General features: G+C 43.9%; 1 pseudogene; it reads left to right on the top strand.

The window, feature by feature from the left end:
- The first annotated feature begins 19,938 nt into the window (after positions 1-19,938).
- Positions 19,939-20,696, top strand: LOC118085631 (rRNA-processing protein FCF1 homolog pseudogene; annotated as a pseudogene).
- Positions 20,697-21,852: the final 1,156 nt, after the last annotated feature.

Genomic DNA, 21,852 nt, shown 5'->3' with positions numbered 1-21,852 from the left:
AACAACAGTGAAAATAAATACTACAAAATACAAAATGTAAATGCAATGGCCTGACATATATGCTCAATAGTGCATAAATACTACTAACAAATACCAGTCCATAGTGCAATTAAGCACATAAAAATTCATCAAGTGTTCCAGGTGGATGTAAAATTGGTATACAGTACTTTAATATTCTGCTTCAGGTAAAATTCTTCGTCCTTCCTGATGGGTTACCAGCTGAAAATACTCCCGTTTCACTGTTAAATGTCAAGTTTCCTCAAAGGAAAAAGCTATACCAAAGGGAACAATATATAGACATTAAACAATGGCCAAAAGCTCCTGTGTTGCATACAATCCTCAAGGTCGGCAAATGACTCATGGATGAGTTCACCCCTTTGCTGAAGCACCACTTGGTACATTCCACCTCAGTTCCAGCTGGTACTGATCAACAGCTTCCACAGAGACCTGGGCTGGTGTTACAAGCAAAGGAGGGGTCAAAATGCTGTTGCACCTCTTGGGTGCATATGATGCCTGAATAAAGACACAGGCTGTCTCAAGGCAGTTTGTTGCCTGAGGTGAAGGACAAGATGGCGGCCACCAGTGTTCCACATACAGAAGCCGTTTGCAACAGCAGTAAAATCTTACTTCAGTACCGGCAATGGCCACATTCAGCTCTGTCCTCCAACAGATGAATATGAGTAAGGGGGCTCAGGACATGACGTTTCCCCTGCCCCCCCCGGTTACCTCACGCTGTCTAATAGTAGGGCTGGTCCTGATAAAGAAGGATTTTGAGGCAACAGGGAGTGAAGTTGGAGAAAAGAAAAAGTCTCAGCTGCCTGCTGCCAAGGTAAATAATACATCTTAACTATATCCTACAGATGTGATTCGATATTTCCTTCTGTCGGTTCAGTTTACTGCTTTTGTGGCCTACCTTCTAGAATAGAATGTTCTGGAGCAATTCTGCCCCCCCCCCGCTTAACCAGGGGAGAGACAAAGAAGCACCACTGTAAACAAAACAAAACAAAACAAAACAAAAAAAGATGAACCTCCAGCGTGTTGAAAAACAGTTCTTGAAAATGTTGGCTTGAGGATGGTGGAATTTCCCTTGATTGAAAACCAAAAACTTACTGTTGCCCCTGAGGAAGAGCACTGCTCAAAACATGTCAAGCACAAAGGAGGTTCTTCTGAACCTGCATATATTACAGCTTCCCCCTTAACCAGCATTTCCCTAAATTGTGGGTGCAGGCGGGGAGTGGAGAGAGAGGGTGGGGGGAGAGAGAGAAAGAGAGGGAAAGAGCGCTGTGGGGCTCTGTTCTTCTTCTCCACACAGTTACAATAAGGTAGGGAAACATCTGAAAAAGGGTACATTTCCATCTGTGAACTGGACTCTGATAGCCATGTGTTCAGCATCCTTTCTGGGAGACATCTGCTTCTAACTAGCAACTGCTGGGAACTGCTGGTGGATATAACTGGCTTGCCCTTATTGTGAACCTCTCTTGGGCGCTGCATTGGCTACTAGCAGCAGATTACTGAGGTAGCGGACTGACTTCGTGGCTTTCATGTTTTTCTAGCTCTAGAGAGCCTTTTACTACCATGACTTTGGTACCAAGAAACCCTGGGGAAATCTGCTGAGGAAACTTTGAATATTGCAAAGAGCTGTGAGACAGGGTGGAAAGGAGGTAGGGTGAGATCTAGTGGTAGATTCTGGGCAATCAGCAAGGTTTTCTGATTCATGACTGTGTGACACACAAAAAAAACCAACAACAGCAAAAGAAACAACAGTAAGGTTCCCATCTAATCCTAAACTAGATTGTTAAAATTAAGAAGTGAGAAGCTGTGAAGTCAGTTCTGCTTAGGGGTGGGTGAATTTGGATTTCTCTCATTTTGCCATCTTATATTTAGTTCTCCAAATTTCCACATCACTTTGCGATATATATATATATATATTAGCATCTTAATGCTAATGTCACCAAACTGTATGCAAATATTCTTTCCCCTAATATAATGCATTTTTTTGCATGTTCTCTGTGATTTTTTTATGCATGCTTTACCCTGATGTACACACTTTTCCTACACACTGCTTGGCTGGGGAACTGCGTTGCAAAATTTGAAGAAGTGCAAATTTTGAAAGATGGCTGTGTTCATGTGTTGCTTTTGGGACGTGCAGATTTGCTAGGTTCACCTTTAAATGTCAACTGAATTGAATTTCTCATTTAGCCCTAGTTCTGGTACTGAATACAAAAAGGTACCCTTTTCGTTAATTCCGTATTCCTCCTCTCTCTGTATTTTGCACCTTACTCTGGCTGGTAGATTTTGGGGGTCAAGTAAAAAGACAAGATGGTGGTGCTGCAAACTTGACATCTGCCCACTCCTGTCCTTGGATTTTTGCTGTCACCCTAACATGAACAGAATGCGACCTTAGAAGGCACCCAACCTTCCCATGCATTTGTGCATTTCAGAGGGAGTTTGTTGTTGTTGCTGGGCAAGCTGCCTTTCAGGAAAGCCGTTCTACCATTACTGATCTTTCCACTGATGAAGGAACCTGGAACACAGTGTGAAAACCAGTATTCTAATAAACACCTTTGGTGTGTTACCTGTTGGGGCAAGCCACAATACGGATTATCCTATCGTTTTCTGTAAAGTTACTGCACATTTTCTGCTCAGCTTGGTGTGCCAAGAATGCTACAGGCTGACCTGGGCAGGTTTTTAAGAGACCTCTTGCTGCTTATTGCCACAGCTGGTGTAATGTGTGGTGTAATGGTTAGAGTGTTGGACTAGGACATGGGAGACCAGGGTTTGAATCCCCACTCAGCCATGAATTTCATTGGGTGACCTTGGGCCAGTCACCATCCTTTAGCCTAACCTACCTCACAGGGTTGTTACGAGGATGAAATGGGGAGGGAAGGGAACCATGTCCACCACCTTGAACTCCTTGGAAGAAAAAGGTGGCATATAAATGCAATCAATAAAAAATAAATACAACTTCTAATATTGGTGGTACCGTAGTGAAGATATCATGGGTAATGGAATTGAGGCCATACTGACTCTCCAAACCCCTCTGTCTTGCCCTAGGGGCTTTTGCCACACCACACCCACACTTTGCAAGCTCTCTAGCTGTCTTTTCCTCACTGTAATGTGTCACTGAACCTCTTGCTTCCCTGGATGGAGAATGCAAGTCCCAACACTCCCCTCCATTGATAGTAAGCAAAAACCACAAATGTAGGAGCTGCTGCCAATCAGTTTGGGCAATACTGAGCTAGAGGGAGCAATGCGCCAACTCGGAATTAATACCCTTCAACATTTCTCTGATGAAAATAGGGACATCCTAAGCGGGACATTACGAGATCAAATCAGAAACCAGGATGGCTTCTGTAAATCCAAGATTGTCCCTGGAAAATAGGGTCTGAGGCCACTTCCTGTCTGTTCCTGTGGCCTCCTAGTGCCAATTGTTGTTGTTGTTTAGTCGTTTAGTCGTGTCCGACTCTTCGTGACCCCATGGACCATAGCACGCCAGGCACTCCTGTCTTGCACTGCCTCCCGCAGTTTGGTCAAACTCATGTTCGTAGCTTCGAGAACACTGTCCAACCATCTCGTCCTCTGTCGTCCCCTTCTCCTAGTGCCCTCAATCTTTCCCAACATCAGGGTCTTTTCCAAGGATTCTTCTCTTCTCATGAGGTGGCCAAAGTATTGGAGCCTCAGCTTCACGATCTGTCCTTCCAGGGAGCACTCAGGGCTGATTTCCTTAAGAATGGATAGGTTTGATCTTCTAGCAGTCCATGGGACTCTCAAGAGTCTCCTCCAGCACCATAATTCAAAAGCATCAATTCTTCGACGATCAGCCTTCTTTATGGTCCAGCTCTCACTTCCATACATCACTACTGGGAAAACCATAGCTTTAACTATACGGACCTTTGTCGGCAAGGTGATGTCTCTGCTTTTTAAGATGCTGTCTAGGTTTGTCATCGCTTTTCTCCCAAGAAGCAGGCGTCTTTTAATTTCGTGACTGCTGTCACCATCTGCAGTGATCAAGGAGCCCAAGAAAGTAAAATCTCTCACTGCCTCCATTTCTTCCCCTTCTATTTGCCAGGAGGTGATGGGACCAGTAGCCATGATCTTGGTTTTTTTGATGTTGAGCTTCAGACCATATTTTGCGCTCTCCTCTTTCACCCTCATTAAAAGGTTCTTTAATTCCTCCTCGCTTTCTGCCATCAAGGTTGTGTCATCTGCATATCTGAGGTTGTTGATATTTCTTCCGGCAATCTTAATTCCGGCTTGGGATTCATCTAGTCCAGCCTTTCGCATGATGAATTCTGCATATAAGTTAAATAAGCAGGGAGACAATATACAACCTTGTCGTACTCCTTTCCCAATTTTGAACCAATCAGTTGTTCCATATCCAGTTCTAACTGTAGCTTCTTGTCCCACATAGAGATTTCTCAGGAGACAGATGAGGTGATCAGGCACTCCCATTTCTTTAAGAACTTGCCATAGTTTGCTGTGGTCGACACAGTCAAAGGCTTTTGCATAGTCAATGAAGCAGAAGTAGACGTTTTTCTGGAACTCTCTAGCTTTCTCCATAATCCAGCGCATGTTTGCTATTTGGTCTCTGGTTCCTCTGCCCTTTCGAAATCCAGCTTGCACTTCTGGGAGTTCTCGGTCCACATACTGCCTAAGCCTGCCTTGTAGAATTTTAAGCATAACCTTGCTAGCGTGTGAAATGAGCGCAATTGTGCGGTAGTTAGAGCATTCTTTGGCACTGCCCTTCTTTGGAATTGGGATGTAGACTGATCTTTTCCAATCCTCTGGCCATTGCTGAGTTTTCCAAACTTGCTGGCATATTGGGTGTAGCACCTTAACAGCATCATCTTTTAAAATTTTAAATAGTTCAGCTGGAATATCATCACTTCCACTGGCCTTGTTATTAGCAATGCTTTCTAAGGCCCATTTGACTTCACTCTCCAAGATGTCTGGCTCAAGGTCAGCAACCACACTACCTGGGGTGTATGAGACCTCCATATCTTTCTGGTATAATTCCTCTGTGTATTCTTGCCACCTCTTCTTGATGTCTTCTGCTTCTGTTAGGTCCTTACCACTTTTGTCCTTGATTATGGTAATCTTTGTACGAAATGTTCCTTTCATATCTCCAATTTTCTTGAACAGATCTCTGGTTTTCCCCATTCTATTGTTTTCCTCTATTTCTTTGCATTGCTCATTTAAGAAGACCCTCTTGTCTCTCCTTGCTGTTTTTTGGAAATCTGCATTCAGTTTCCTGTATCTTTCCCTATCTCCCTTGCATTTTGCTTGCCTCCTCTCCTCCGCTATTTGTAAGGCCTCGTTGGACAGCCATTTTGCTTTCTTGCATTTCCTTTTCCTTGGGATGGTTTTCGTTGCTGCCTCCTGTATAATGTTACGAGCCTCCATCCATAGTTCTTCAGGCACTCTGTCCACCAAATCTAAATCCTTAAACCTGTTCCTCACTTCCACTGTGTATTCATAAGGGATTTGATTCAGATTGTATCTTACTGGCCCAGTGGTTTTTCCTACTTTCTTCAGTTTAAGCTGGAATTTTGCTATAAGAAGCTGATGATCTGAGTTACAGTCAGCTCCAGGTCTTGTTTTTGCTGACTGTATAGAGCTTCTCCATCTTTGGCTGCAGAGAATATAATCAATCTGATTTCGATGCTGCCCATTTGGTGATATCCATGTGTAGAGTCGTCTCTTGTGTTGTTGGAAGAGAGTGTTTGTGATGACCAGCTTGTTCTCTTGACAGAACTCTATTAGCCTTTGCCCTGCTTCATTTTGAACTCCAAGGCCAAACTTGCCAGTTGTTCCTTTTATCTCTTGATTCCCTACTTTAGCATTCCAATCCCCTGTAATGAGAAGAACATCCTTCTTTGGTGTCATTTCTAGAAGTTGTTGTAGGTCTTCATAGAATTGGTCAATTTCACTTTCTTCAGCACCGGTAGTTGGTGCATAAACTTGGATTACTGTGATGTTAAAAGGTCTGCCTTGGATTCGTATCGAGATCATTCTGTCATTTTTGAGATTGCATCCCATTACAGCTTTTGCCACTCTTTTGTTGACTATGAGGGCCACTCCATTTCTTTTACAGGATTCTTGCCCACAGTAGTAGATATGATAGTCACCCGAACTGAATTCGCCCATTCCCTTCCATTTTAGTTCACTGATGCCCAGGATGTCGATATTTATTCTTGTCATCTCATTTTTGACCACATCCAGCTTACCTCCACTCATGGTTCTTACATTCCAGGTTCCTATGCAATATTTTTCTTTACAGCATCGAACTTTCCTTTCGCTTCCAGGCATATCCGCACCTGAGCGTCCTTTCGGCTTTGGCCCAGCCGCTTCATCAGCTCTGAATCTACTTGTACTTGTCCTCCGCTCTTCCTCAGTAGCATGTTGGACGCCTTCCGACCTGAGGGGCTCATCTTCCAGCGTCATAACTTTTATATGCCTGTTGTCTTTGTCCATGGAGTTTTCTTGGCAGGGATACTGGAGTGGCTTGCCAGTTCCTTCTCCAGGTGGATCACGTTTAGTCAAAACTCTCCACTATGACCTGTCCATCTTGGGTGGCCCTGCATGGCATAGCTCATAGCTTCTCTGAGTTATTCAAGCCCCTTCGCCACGACAAGGCATTGATCCATGAAGTGCCAATTACAGAATGTTTATTCATGCTATTAAAATAGATTCCGTTTTGATCATATGTCCCTTTTGGATGCTGAATATTAGAAATGGAGGGAGCTGGGCTCGGAGTCTCCTTCTAGCTTTCATTATGCCTTTCATAACACTTCGCTCAAACTGTGTTGCTCTCTGTTGTTGATTTAACCTTTGTTGGCGCTAAGAGCTTTAATTGGCTGCTCATTTGGCCCTTTTCTTAGAAGCTAATGCACCATTACTGGCGCAGGAAGAGGGGCTCTTTGCCAGGCTAAACAGTTGGGAATTTTCAAAACGACAAAGCATATTACCAATAGTTTGTGCTTTCTACACAAAGGAGCTCTTCATAAGTTATTCCCAGGGCCAAGAAGCAGCAAAAGACCTGGATGTCTCAGCAGCATGTTCACCTTGTTCTGCTGGCTGACACATCACTGATGTGGTCCAAAAGGAAAGCAGAGCAATACGTTTGGCACCAGCTTGGCTGCAGGAGTCGCCAGAAGTTGTATAAGGCACCATCCAACCATCTGAGGGACTCCGCCCTGGATTTGTGTAGGGTTTATTCCTTAGCTCTTTCTTCTCTCAAAGATATTGCACAAGGCAGCAGAGGTTTAGGATCAGAGTTTCCCTTGTCCTGGATGGGCTACCTTCCCAGGTTGACAAGCCCCATCTGCCTCTCACTTCCCTCTACAACACATGCAAAAGCCACCTTCTTGACCGTTGAACCCACTATTGGTCTCATCCACTCAATCCGCTGGAGCCTGTCTTTGCATATAGGAGAAGTCCCTAACTCACCAATGGCTTGAAACCCATCAGCTCCCCTCACCTGGTTCAGCCATTTCCCAGAATGTGGTCACTGTCACATGCTAACAGCTTCTAGGAGCCACAGGTGAGAGCTCAGTGCAGGGTGGAGACCACAGGTGGGAAAACTACCCTAGAAGGAGTATGACATCCCCTACCCCTACTTGTAGATTTTTAATTTTAAAATGGAATTTTAACATTGTATTAATCTGCATTTTAATTGAATTGTTTCTTTTATACCTGCATTGATATTTTTGTTGTTAGCCACCCTGAGCCCGGTCTTGACTGGGAAGGGCGGGGTTTAATATTATTATTATTATTATTATTATTATTATTATTATTATTATTTACCAGAGGCACCACCCCTCCCCTTACACCCCAATCATGTGGGTGGATGTCATAGGAGCCACCTCCTATGGGGCCAAGGTCCCTTTGCCTCCCCACCCATAGATTATTTGAGGGGGCTGGAGGCCCTCAAAATTCATGGGCATTGCCACTCAAATAGTGTCCATGTGCTGCATCTTGTGCAGGGTGGGGCTTACCTGCCGCCCCCAATTTTGTATTCAAGTTGACACCCTTGGTGGATGTTAAATAATTCTCCCTTGCCCCCCAAAAGGCAAATGAAAAATGTAAAGCCTTTGCAAAGCGTCGTGACTCCTGCCTCTTTGCAAAAGTTTAACATACTAAGGGCCATTTACTCACCAAGAAACTTGCCTGGTTCCTTCAACCGCTTAGAGATTGGGGTGGCAGGCCACAATATTATTCTGCTCTGCAAGAGTTGCATATGTTCCACATGCCTCTGGAGCCCTACATCTCCTCATAGGAGAGAGACATGAATTGCCCTTTAAGTATCTGTTTTTCACTTTTAATTGCACTATCTGTAGGGCGAACCTATAATAAAGTGAAGAGAGAATGAAATTATGGGTGGATGATCCGCCACTCCAAATCCCTGCTGGCTAGTTTCGTGGGAGCAGATCTTTGCATTCTGAAATCCACTCCTGTTGAAACCAATGGGCACAAATTAGCTACGTAAGCTCCAGCCTTAATATAGTTGATGGGCCTGATCCTGGGGCCTCTTGTGTGAATGAAAGAAGCTTTGGCTCCAGCAGATGCAAGACCACCGGCAACCTGTGCTAGAATGCCTTGTTTTGGGGCTAACTGCTTGTGGAAATATCGCAAGGGGCAGGTTTGCCCCTGCCGAGATCTCTGCAGGCATACAGAGACCTTCTGCGATGAGTGCACACAGATGCATATTTATGGAAGGGCAAACACAGAAGTTGTCCATTGTGCCAAATGTGAGGCAGCAGCATTTTCCTGCCTAGCCACTTACTGGCTGCCCTCCTCTCAGACTAGATATATGCACAGGAAGGCATGTGTTGTTGTGCTGCTGCTGCTGCCACCATTGCCATGGAATAGGAGCAATTTGTCTCCAAGGGGAAGCATAAAATTACCCATCGTGCAGTAACACACATTGCATGCTGGTTGACTTTGTGCCCAGCCACCAATGGGCAAGGGATGCCGATCGCTCATATTCCAGAAGGGCAGCGACTGCACTGCACACCTTCCCACCAAAAAATAATGGTGAAGGAGCAAGTGGCATAGATCACTTGCTTGCTCACTCCTGTTCAAGAGCATTGAGAGTGGAAGGACAGATCCTAGTGGTGGCTTTTGCACAGGCTGGTAATGAATGCATTCTCTTTCTCCCCCTTGCTGGAGTGATAAACACTTCAGGGTTCAGGCGAAGAGGTCCGAGAGGATCTCCTCTTCACCCGTCCAGGACAGCTTGTTGAAGAGTAGGAAGAATCCCTTTACTTGTGTAGTCTTTGAGATCAAAATGTGGCATAACACTATTATTAAACCTTTATGGGAAGGTCATCCCCCCACCCAAGGCCCCTTGAATGCTCAACTTGGCTCCCACCCTTTTAAGTGAGTAATTCCACAATGGGGCGTCATGCCACAGTTAAGAACTGCAGCTAACTCCAAAGGAAGTTGGGGGTTTTCTTGGATTACCTGCAGGTGTAACCTGTTATCCTTGTTTCACCAGCCTTTAGCCATCAATCAGCAGATGAGAGAGAGGCAGCCTTCATTGAAAAGGACTCGTTTAAAACTGAAAATATGAACAGAGAGTGTCAGCTACTGCTTTGGTTTGTTTTTTGTTTAAAAGATCACTGTAAAAGTGTAGGATCGGTTTTAGTGTGTTTGTTTTGTTGTGCTTTTACTCTCTTTCGTATTTGCATTGTATCTCCCCTGTAAATTACAGGGGTACCTATTTTTCTCTATATCATGATGAAGAAACAACAATAATAACTGAAGAAGTGTGCATGCACACGAAAGCTCATACTAATGACAAACTTAGTTGGTCTCTAAGGTGCTATTGGAAGGAATTTTTTATTTTGTTTTGACCACGGCAGACCAACACGGCTACCTACCTGTAACTAGAACAATAATAACGACGATACATTTAATTATTAATATGACTAATAATGAAAATAAAATACAATAATAATATTCACAATAATGTATATGGTTACTTCCAGAAGGTTGTCTTGTTTGCCTGAACCTCTTACATGCCCCACATTTTAATAGTTCTTTCGTACATTCCAAACTTATTAGGTGAACATTTGCTCCTTTTAAAGATGTAACATCAGAATATAAATGTCATAAATTAAAGGATATGAGGGAGACATCTAAAAGACATCTGCAAGCCTTCACAATCTCCCTTCCTATCTCCTCCTGCCCTTAACACACTTATTTGAATACAATTTTTCAAACTTTTCCTCTGAAATGCTGCATAATACAGTATATGCAGAATCTTAGCCGTATCTTTCTGATACATCTTGAGATGTTTTTAATTCACAAGTAGAGAAACCCTTTTCCAGGTACTGCTGAGCTGCCTGACAGATTTAATTAATTTACTGACAAGGGCAAAGACAATAGCTGTGTGTTGAGCAACTTAATGAAAGCTGGATTATGTGACGTCTGCTCTCGGGTGGGTTATATTGATGCCTTTTGCATGGGGGCACGTCAAGCAGGAGACCTTTGGCCCTGGAATCCCTCTTGGGGGGAATTCCTGGGGTTCTTCTGATAGCTGGAGAGAGGACAAGTAGTGACCTGAGCTCTTGCCTGAGGCCATCGCTTTGAAGAGACTGAACGTCTCACCCCTGTGTGAATCCAAAGGGAACTGGCCTCCGTCGGAGGGTCTCGGAGGGTAGCAGCTCACTAGCACTGGTAGAATTGACTAACCAAGATGACAGTGGCCACAATAGGTGAGGGCTTTCTATTACCTTTACATCTTTCATAAATACACACACACACACACACACACACACACACACACACACACACACACACCTACAGGGGTACCTTGGTTCCTGAACGGCTTAGTTTATGAACAAATCGGCTCCCGAACTCATGAACCTGGAAGTAACTGTTCCGGTTTGCGAAAGTTTTTTGGAAGCTGAACGTCCATTTCGGCTGTCGGCATTGTTTCCGGAGCCAATCAGAAGCCGCGCCTTGGTTTCGAGCATTTTGGAAGTCAAACAAACTTCCAGAACAGATTGAATTCAACAACCAAGGTACCACTGTATAGTTACATAGTTATAGGTAAAGGTAAAGGGACCCCTGACCATTAGGTCCAGTCATGACCGACTATGGGGTTGTGGCGCTCATCTCACATTATTGGCCGAGGGAGCCGATGTACAGCTTCCAGGTCATGTGGCCAGCATGACAAAGCCGCTTCTGGCGAACCAGAGCAACACATGGAAACGCCGTTTACCTTCCCGCTGTAGCAGTACCTATTTATCTACTTGCATTTTGACGTGCTTTCGAACTGCTAGGTTGGCAGGAGCTGGGACCGAGGAATGGGAGCTCACCCCGTCGTGGGGATTCGAAACGCCGACCTTCTGATCAGCAAGCCCTAGGCTCTGTGGTTTAACCCACAGCGCCACCCGCGTCCCTATATAGTTATAGATTTAGGATAAACCCTAGAAATTAATAAATTCTAGGATTGTGATTATTTGGGGTGGGAAGGGAGAGAGGTAAACTGCAGAGGGATTCCTGGCTAAGCTGGCCAAGCTAGGGCCATTGAGGGGCCATTGTGGGTTGTTGCCAATGCAAGAAAACTCCCCACACCTGCTCTGAGGTGTGAACAGAGATGGGGTTTGAAAGGTTTGAGAGGTGATGGGCTGTGCCTCTGAGGGGATAGAAAAAGGGTTTCCTGGGAGGAAGAAACAGGAAAAAGTGGGATTCATCTTGGGGAAGGCTGGCAACAGGCAGCTTACACTGCTGCCTCTGGGAATGACTATGCCGTAAGATCTAGACTCCCTCCATGCAGACTGAAGGTGTAAACAGGTGAATAAACTGTATTTCTTAAAGCACGGCAGTCTCCGCTGTGTCTTCTGTTCTCCAAAGTGACACAGTGTGCTCTTGCCATCCACCGCTCGGCGCAGAGAGGAGCAGGCACCCAACTTTCATAACAATATCGTGCAAGAAGGAGCTAGTAATATGCTCTGTGAGGTTCATCCACCAAACCAAAACTTCCCTATACAAGGTTGCCTTCAAATGAGCAAGGTTGAAAATTAAGATAGGAATCTGAGCTGAAGGGGGTGTTCCTATGCTCGTTGTGAGCTGCTGTTGCAAACAGCCGGTGTTAATGATGCAGTTGCGAGTCCTGTACTGTCTCTACTTACGGTAATTTCCATTCCTTCTGACCTTGCTGACTCCACACACACACACACACACACACACACACACACACACACACCAACACTTAAACTGCTTTACACTTTCTTACTCTTTCAGATGCCACAAGATAACCTTGCTTCTTCAGAAAAAGAAAAAAACACATTTAGGAGTTCATAGGAACATTGCTATCAACTTAGAAAAGGTCACTTGTACAGCCAGTGCTATTTTTCTAGAAAAAGGGGAGCTGGAACTCACTATGGAAGGCCTCCCTTGTTCTCTTAGGATGGCAATGGCGCCCACCTGAGAGGTGCCAGAACTGAGTTCCGGCTTGGGGGGGGGGAAGCCCTGTGTGCAGCGTTACTTGTCTGGCATATATAGCAATTGAGGTAGAAGTGGGGAGCAATGTGCCACAAATGGGGAGCAGGGACACCGACACAAAGCAGGTTAACTTCCCCAGTCTCTGCTTTAAATCAACACACACACACTTTGTTCCCCAATCTCTGTACAGGTATTTAAGGCACAGGATGTGATGGGAAGTTGCAGCCCACCAAAGTAAAAAGCACAAGGATCCTCTCTTCACACCAAGAACACACCTTTTCAAACCCCTACTTTACATACAGACATTATTTATTCCCCAAGCTCTGCACTGTTTGTGAAGAGTTTCTGGAAATTGTAACTCTTGTGAAATATAAACCGCAGTGCCCAGAATTCTTTGAGGGAAAGCATGTTTGTTTTTTAAAATATATATATATATATGAATGAAAAGTCATTACACAGGCTGAAATGTCTTATTTCCAGCTTTTGGAGTGGTTCCATCAAACAGTAGACCACTGCCATTCATGCATAGAATGAGTCATAGCATAAGACAACCTATAAAACATTTAACACCAGTTCAAGAGGATGGAAGGGCGTGCCTGCGAGCCACACCTGTGTATTATTTACCTAGACTTGTGTGGATTCCTCCCCCGCCCTGGTTTCACTTACAATTCAAAAGTATCCAGCAGGCAGGAAGGCTAAAGACACGGGGAGAACAAGCCATATCCAAGGCTGGCTTTGAACTTAGCAGCCCCTCTCCCTGTTCCCGCCCCCCCTCCGGCACTATCAATAAGCAGCAGACATGTGCAGTTAAAAGAAGAAAGGTATAATTACCATTCCCTCTCCCTATAATCTGCCTCTCTCAAGGTGCAATTGGTTTATACCTTGGTATGTAAATTACTAGTTAAAGACGTTTAAACTGGTCACATCAAAGATCTTGCCTAAAAAGAACATCAAAAGAGACTCTTTCAAAATTAGTACTAGAATGAGATGTTCCCTTTTAAAAGGGGGGAAAAAAGAAAAGATGGAATGACTTGATCCCATGAGCTGCTTCTTGCTCGGACAAGTAAAAATGCAGGGTAGAATAAGCCTCCACAATGTGTAGGTCTCTGGACGTTGAACAGAGCCCACTAGCCACAAAATAGACTTACTCGCCAAGGGGCTGATAAATGTCATATGTTTTATGCCTTGCATGGGAGGATGAAATAATAGTGTTACAAAAGTTGGCTGCCGCCTGCACTCTACCGAGTGATAGCAAAATTCCAGGGGGTTCCAGGCACTCACCCAGGTTCTATGTTCCTTTGGAGAATTGAACACGGCGGAGACTGTCATAGTTTTAAGAAATGTGGTTTATTCACCTATTTGAACCTTCCGTCTGTGTGGAGGGAGTTCAGATCTTATAGCATGACCATTCTGAGAGGGGCTTGCCATGGAGTCATAAAATCATATAATCATAGAGTTGGAAGAGACCACAAGGGCCATCCAGTCCAACCCCCTGCCAAGCAGGAAACACCATCAAAGCATTCTTGACATATGCCTGTCAAGCCTCTGCTCAAAGACCTCCAAAGAAGGAGACTCCACCACACTCCTTGGTAGCAAATTCTACTGCTGAACAGCTCTTACTGTCAGGAAGTTCTTCCTAATGTTTAGGTGGAATCTTCTTTCTTGTAGCTTGAATCCATTGCTCCGTGTCCACTTCTCTGGAGCAGCAGAAAACAACCTTTCTCCCTCCTCTATATGACATCCTTTTATATATTTGAACATGGCTATGATATCACCCATTAACCTTCTCTTCTCCAGGCTAAACATACCCAGCTCCCTAAGCCGTTCCTCATAAGGCATCATTTCCAGGCCTTTGGCCATTTTGGTTGCCCTCCTCTGGACACGTTCCAGCTTGTCAGTATCCTTCTTGAACTGTGGTGCCCAGAACTGGACACAGTACTCCAGTTGAGGTCTGATCAGAGCAGAATACAGTGGTACTATTACTTCCCTTGATCTAGATGCTATACTGTACTCGTATTGATGCAGCCCAGAATTGCATTGGCTTTTTAGCTGCTGCATCACACTGTTGACTCATGTCAAGTTTGTGGTCTACCAAGACTCATAGATCCTTTTCACATGTACTGCTCTCAAGCCAGGTGTCTCCCATCCTGTATTTGTGCCTTTCATTTTTTTTTGCCCAAGTATAGTACTTTACATTTCTCCTTGTTAAAATTCATCTTGTTTGCTTTGGCCCAGTTTTCTAATCTGTTAAAGTCATTTTGAAGTGTGATCTTGTCCTCTGGGGTATTAGCCACCCCTCCCAATTTGGTGTCATCTGCAAACTTGCTCAGGATGCCCTCAAGCCCATCATCCAAGTCATTGATAAAGATGCTGAATAAGACTGGGCCCAAGACAGAACCCTGTGGCACCCCACGAGTCACTACTCTCCAGGATGAGGAGGAGCCATTGATGAGCACCCTTTGGGTTCGGTCAGTCAGCCAGTAACAAATCCAATGAATGGTAGCATTGTCTAGCCCGCATCTTCAGCCAGCCTGCCCAAGACAGATCGCAGCCTTTTTTCTTCTCTTCTTCTTCCCAGCACACTTTGCTCTAAAGCAGGGGTCAGCAACCTTTTTCAGCCGTAGGCCATTCCATCGTCCCTCAGACCATGTGGTGGGCCGGACTATTGGGGGGGGATGAACGAATTCCTATGCCCCACAAATAACCCAGAGATGCATTTTTAATAAAAGCACACATTCTACTCATGTAAAAACACCAGGCAGGCCCCACAAATAACCCAGAGATGCATTTTAAATAGAAGAACACATTCATGTAAAAACACACTGATTTCCAGACCATCCGTGGGACTGGATTGAGAAGGTGATTGGGCCGCATCCGGCCCATGGGCCTTAGGTTGCCTACCCCTGCTCTAAAGACTCTATTTTCATGTCATTGCGAACTCATATCCCCATGGAGACACCTGGTATGAACAGAGACATAGGATTCTTATCTCATTATACATGATCAAGCTTTCTTTAGCACCTCAGCCCTTGCTTTCCCCCCCCCCCCCGCAAGATCAATTGCAGTCATTAACAGTCATCAACAGGTTTACCACTCCTATCAGCCCATCACCCATTCCCATCACCCACCCACCCCACCCTCTGAATATACATAAGAGTCTGGTTACTTCTGTTTCAGTGTATCTGAAGAAGTGTGCATGCACACGAAAGCTCATACCAAAATAAAAACTTAGTTGGTCTTTAAGGTGCTATTGAAGGAATTTTTAAATTTTGTTTCATACCCCCATGACAACCTTTGTTTGCCCAGGCTCTCAGATGAGCCACCAACACCTTTTGTCATGTTAATGCCTCTATCCCAGGTGTCTTGGAAAGGAAGCTTAGCCTGTAATTTCCACTGGCCTCCAGTCTTCCCTTCAGTACTCCAAATAATCAAAATCATTTATCATTTATTATTTTTCTGTTGTTTTTCTTGTTTTCTCATAAGCCACAACCCACAATGCATTGGCTGGATTGCAATGGTCTCATTAGGTCATAAATTGGCATGGGGCTCGGTTGAAGGCTCTTGTGTTGATATACAAAGTCCTGAACTTGTGGTGTGTCCAGGATACCTTACGGACTGCCTGGGCTCTTATATCCCTGATTGATCAACAAGTGTTGCTGGTGTCCTCCATGTTGCAAAGGCCCGATCTGCCTTGACTAGAAGCTGGGCATTTAGTGACGCCATCTCAATGCTGTTGAACACTCGTTTAGCCGAGATGCAGCCTGCATCCTCGCTTTTGACATTCAGACATTTCATGGAGATTTTTTTTATGCCTACATGCAACTGTTTAAAACCTTTTGATCTACTGGTTATTTTAATTATTACTTTGTTCTGTTGTTAATGGCTGTTTCTTAATGGCACACAGCTTGTTGGACACCGCCCTGGTATAGTAGGTAGCTGCTTTGTGCAATCAGACACCCCATCCGGGTGGATCTTCTCCTCCTCACCCAGGTGAATGGAGAAGTTGTTGCTAGGAACAGTCCTGGGCGCATGTTCGAATTCCTGCATTCGAATGGCCTGATTTACAAGTTTTTGGAAGTGATCTTTTACACTGGGATTTTTGTTGGCATCCATCTGCCTCGGGAGACAATGAAGGAGTGCACCTTTGGGATGAAATCAAACTGTTGGGAGATTATGGCGTCTGCTGTGGCTGAGAGACCGATAGGGGAGAGACATGTTTTGCTGCAACTGGGGCAGATGAAGGTGTCTGGTTGTGCTGCTGCAGATGCACCATGGTGTTTCTTCTCTCTGAGCTCCTCCCAGCGGTCATTCCTCCTTTTGTCACTGGCCTGGATGTACAACCGGACTTGTCTATCTCCAGGCACTGCAGTCATCTGCAAGGGATTCCCGCACAGCAGGGTTGATGTTGCCAGCCCTCATGTCACGCTTGCAGACATCTTATAACCCAGAGCTGGTCTGCCTGAAGCCAGCTCTCTGTAGAGCACATCCTCGGGGACCCTGCCATCTTCCATTCTGTGGAAACATCACTAAGCGGGCTTGGGAGAGCAAATCTTGGGAGAGACGCTGTTCTGCATCTGGAAGGCATTGAGGTGTCGCTCTTGATGGTTGTAAGTTGCTCATGTCTCACTTCCATAAAGCATTGTGCTCAACCAACAACCTTGGTAGACCTTCTTTCTTGGTATTGGACATTAGCATCACATTCTTTTGCAAGGCAGGAATACTTCTTCTTCTTCTTCTTCTTCTTCTTCTTCTTCTTCTTCTTCTTCTTCTTCTTCTTCTTCTTCTTCTTCTTCTTCTTCTCGATGCCATTAAAGCTAATGTATGTCAGTTCAAGTATCTTGCTGCACCATCTCATTTCTTTTTCTTTTTCTATATACTTTTTTTTAAAAATTCTTTTTTACAAATTAGAATATTCATTTATGCAACCTTAAAATATCAACGACTTCCCTTGGTTCATTTTACATAGCATAAATCCCTGCATACATTTTATATAAACTAAACCATTCAGTAATCCCATTATTACCTCCATCAAAACTTATTTACACTGTTGAATTTATCTTAATGCTGCCAACTTTTTCAAGTGTACACAATTTCCCCCCCATAGATTCAGTAAACATTTTTCAATCTTTTTAAAATGAATATTCTTCTTGTTCTCTTATTCTATACATTAGATCTACAAGCTGCACATATTCCACCAGTTTAAGTTGCTATTCTTCTTTGGTAGGGACCATGCTCGTTTTCCATTTTTTTAAACAATACACGGGCCGCCATAGTGGCATACATAAATAGCCATTTTTTTGACACCTGGGAATTTCCATCTGAATTATCCTCAGCAAAAAGGACTCTAGTTGTTTTTTTGGGGGGGGGAGGTGCTTTTGAACATTTTTTTTTCAATTTGTTTAAAATTATTTCCCAATACTCTTTTATAGGTCCACCACATTTCTCATAACATTAAGAACTGGTGCCTGGGTTTGCTTGCATTCCTCTTCCCTCCTCTTCCCTTTCCCCTTTCGTGTCAGGTCTTTAAAAAAACATTGTAAGCCTGAGGGTCCGTGACTCTATTATCTTCATCAATTCATAAGTCATGGTTAAGAGCTTTTCTTTCTGAAGAGTGTGGTAAAAATGCTCTGAATGAATGAATGTGTTACAAGGTTAGCATTCCAGTGAATTGTGTTCTCTGCTTTGATTATAATTACGTCTAACAGCTTTAACTGGTTTATTAAGTGATTTGAATCAACAAGGCTAATTTATCAGTCCTGATTTTAATTGGTTCAGCTGTGAATTAAGGACACAACCCTAATTTCCTAAGCCGTTTTTTGTGAGGGTTTTTTTTTGGGAGGGGTCCGTTATTGAAGTTGGGCATGAAAAATAAAATCTTTAAGTGAATTTTCCTTCTAACAATGAATGGTATCATTTGATTGCTGTTGAATTATAAATACTTTTGACACTTCATTCAGGATCTCAAAATTAATGCCTATTTAAATTTAATTCATTAATGAAATAATCCAACAGCTGAAAGGTAGACAATTGATCAACTAAAATAGTCTAGCTGAGTGACAGCTCCAGTTACACTTAATTGATTTTTTTAAATTTTAATTAAGGCACAATCCTTCAATTTAATTCAAGGAAACATAATGTAATGTCTAGTTCCCTCTAGCTAGTTTGTAACAAAAGCATTTTTTCTGTCTTAAACAGTTTTTTATTAATTATTATTATTATTCTGGGATTCAGAGTTTCCTGGCTTAGGTCTAGGGAGTGGTTCATTTCTGTCACTGTCAGGTGCACTCCTGAGTAGGTATTAATCAGGGCAGGGAATAAAAATCCTGGCTATAGGCAGGAATATATTTGTGTACTAATAATAGTTCTGGCATTACTTGACAAAAACCAGGAAGAGGAGAGGGATGGAAATCCAAGGGGAGCACAACTTCTCTGGCCCTCTATGCTTTAGATTCCCCCATTGCATATACATATTGTTAACTTTCCTGTATTTGGCACTGAAGCTAGACTTCCTTCTCCTCAGGTAAATACCGGTAATAAATAGGGGCTTTGTCCTTTCTAGTTGACAATGGGCGAGAGTAGAAGGTAGATCTGGATCTACTGGTAATAGAGCTCTATGCGATTTTCAGGAAATCAGCAAATATTTCTGATTCCAACTTAGCAACACCCAAATTACTCCCTCCCTCTTAATTATACTGCTGAAATGAAGAAAGTGTGGTGGTCACCAAAAGTTAACTCAGTTCAGTCTTAGCAACTGGTGCCCAGAGGCGTTGTTGTTTAGTTGTGTCCGACTCTTCGTGACCCCATGGACCAGAGCACGCCAGGCACTCCTGTCTTCCACAGTCTTGGTACTCAACATGAATTCTTGGGTTTGGGATTCCTCAATTCTAATTTTGTCTTTTGCACCAAGCACTGTTCTAGTTAAATCAAAGAAACCGCAAAGGAAATCGTAGAAGCCTTAAGTCTGACCACCCCTAATCTAAGCAATCTTGGTCCTATTCAGGTGTTCAGTTCCTGTTGTGGGTGCCAGATTTAGTTGTTGGAGAAATCCAACGAAAATGGAGACAGGAACAGGAACTGTTGGTGTTCACTTATTTGTCCCATTTCCAGAATGTAAATCAATTCAGCTAAATTGGTTGAGCTGTGATTCCTGCATTGCAGGAGGCTGGACTAGATGATCCTTGAGGTTCCTTCCCACTCTACGATTCAATTAATACAATTGGTATTTGCTGTGGGTTGTTTTCCATCTGCAAATGATGCGGAATTGTTTATTTCTTCCTCTTTGCACTGTGTTTCATTTGCATTGAAATGAATGCTACAATGAAACAACATAACAATAACGCAATTAAAGATGTAAAATTCTGCCATAACAGATAATGTAGTTTCTGCTGGAAGCTGAATTGCAGTGGAATAGAAACAGTGCTGCATGTGGTGAACATGGGTCAGAATAGAAATCAGTGGGGGGGGGGCTATCAAAATGGGAAACAAAAGAAAGCAAAGAAATATGCTGCCATGAAACACATTATCAGCCTCCGTGACCAGTGCATCAAAGAGGCAGACCGAGCAAAACCTAAAGAGAAAAAGGATGATTCCAGTGCAATAAGAGAGGTCCCTAAATATCCTTCCTGTTTGTTCTTCCAATATAATACACAACTGTGGCCTCCCTACTCCATCCTGGTTGATACCAACTTCATTAATTTTTCCATTAAAGCCAAACTGGATGTGGTGCAGTCCATGATGGATTGCCTCTATGCTACGTGTATTCCGTTTATCACAGATTGTGTCATGGCTGAAATTGAGAAACTGGGGCAAAAGTATCGGGTTGCCCTAAGGGTAGCAAAAGACCCACGATTTGAACGCTTGCCCTGCACTCACAAAAGGAACCTATGCTGATGACTGTTTGGTGCAGAGGGTCACTCAGCACAAGCGTTACATAGTGGCTACTGTAGACAGAGACCTCAAGTGGAGAATGCGGAAGTTCCTGGGAGTCCCAATAATGTATATATCAAACCACAGATATAACATTGAGCGAATGCCTGATGACTATGGAGCCCCCCGATTTTAACCACCTGTTGAAAAGCATCCAAGATAAGTCTGCTGGGTCCAACTGCCAATTTTTACAACGCTGGGCCTGTTGCAAGGTTCCTGTTTCTAATTTATTTCCTACAGTGTTTGAAGCTGAACTGATTTCAAACTTGTCTCTTCGAGAAAAATCGTGTGAACTGTACCCTTGCTCTGTGTTCCAGAATAAATATTCACTATTGTTTAGAAAAAGGGAAAAAATAATATGAATCAGTGCCCTAAGGCTAAGATAGCTCAGTCAGTAGAGCATAAGACACTTAATCTCAGGGTTGTTGGTTCGAGCCCCATGTTGGGAAAAAGATTGCTGCATTGCAGGGCTTTGGACTAGACCAGGCATAGGCAAACTTGGCCCTCCAGATGTTTTGGGAATACAACTCCCATCATCCCTAGCTAACAGGACCAGTGGTCAGGGATGATGGGAGTTGTAGTCCCAAAACATCTGGAGGGCCGAGTTTGCCTATGCCTGGACTAGATGACCTTCATGGTCCCTTCTAGCTCAACCATTCTGTGATTCTTGCATCCTTAGTGACAAATGTGCAAAGAAGCTAGTGAGAATAGCTGAGCTACATCCCATGAATCTAGTTACAGGTAGGTAGCCGTGTTGGTCTGACGTAGTCGAAGCAAAATAAAAAAGTTCCTTCCAGCAGCACCTTAAAGACCAACTAAGTTCTTAATTTTGGTATGAGCTTTCGTGTGCATGCACACTTCTTCAGATACTTTCTTCGGATACTTTCATCCCATGAAAATAACAAAAGCACCGGCTTAGCCTCTTGGCCATCTGCATGGCGCCACTTTGAAGGGATGAGAGTTTTCTCTGCAGGGATGGGGACCCTAACTGAGGGAGGCAGACCCCTGCACCTTTCAAACTGCTGCTGCACAGGCACCAGGTGTTATGCGTGGCATTCTCATCTGCACGCCCTCACCAGGCCCCTTCAGTGTGGTTGATTCCCTTTGAGAGTCTCACTCAAAAAACAGGCCGCCTCGTGCTTCTTTCCCTTCCAGCCTGCAAAGAGAATTTGAGGAGGAAACAGTTGGGGCTTCCTTGTTCACGCACCATGTTTCCCCTCTGAGGATGGGTGGGGAGGGCCTTCCCCTGTAATTGCATTGAGTAAATTAAAATCCTTCTTGATTTTAATAAATAATCTCTGGGAGGGTGGTGGAGACTTGGGAGGGAATGGGAGCTTTTCCAGCTGTGATGCCTTTCTAAAAGGATTAGGCCTTGAGCAAGCCTAGGGCTTTTTTTTCTGCACGGTGCATCCCATCATTCAAATGTCCCAGGGAATGCACACGATCCAGCCAGTCCCTGTTCCACAAGAA

This window comes from Zootoca vivipara, chromosome 4, assembly GCF_965207765.1.
Source record: "Zootoca vivipara chromosome 4, rZooViv2.hap1.1, whole genome shotgun sequence".
Taxonomy (NCBI): Eukaryota; Metazoa; Chordata; class Lepidosauria; order Squamata; family Lacertidae; genus Zootoca; species Zootoca vivipara.
Note: the sequence above shows the minus strand (reverse complement) of the source record. Positions and strands in the feature narration are given on the sequence as shown.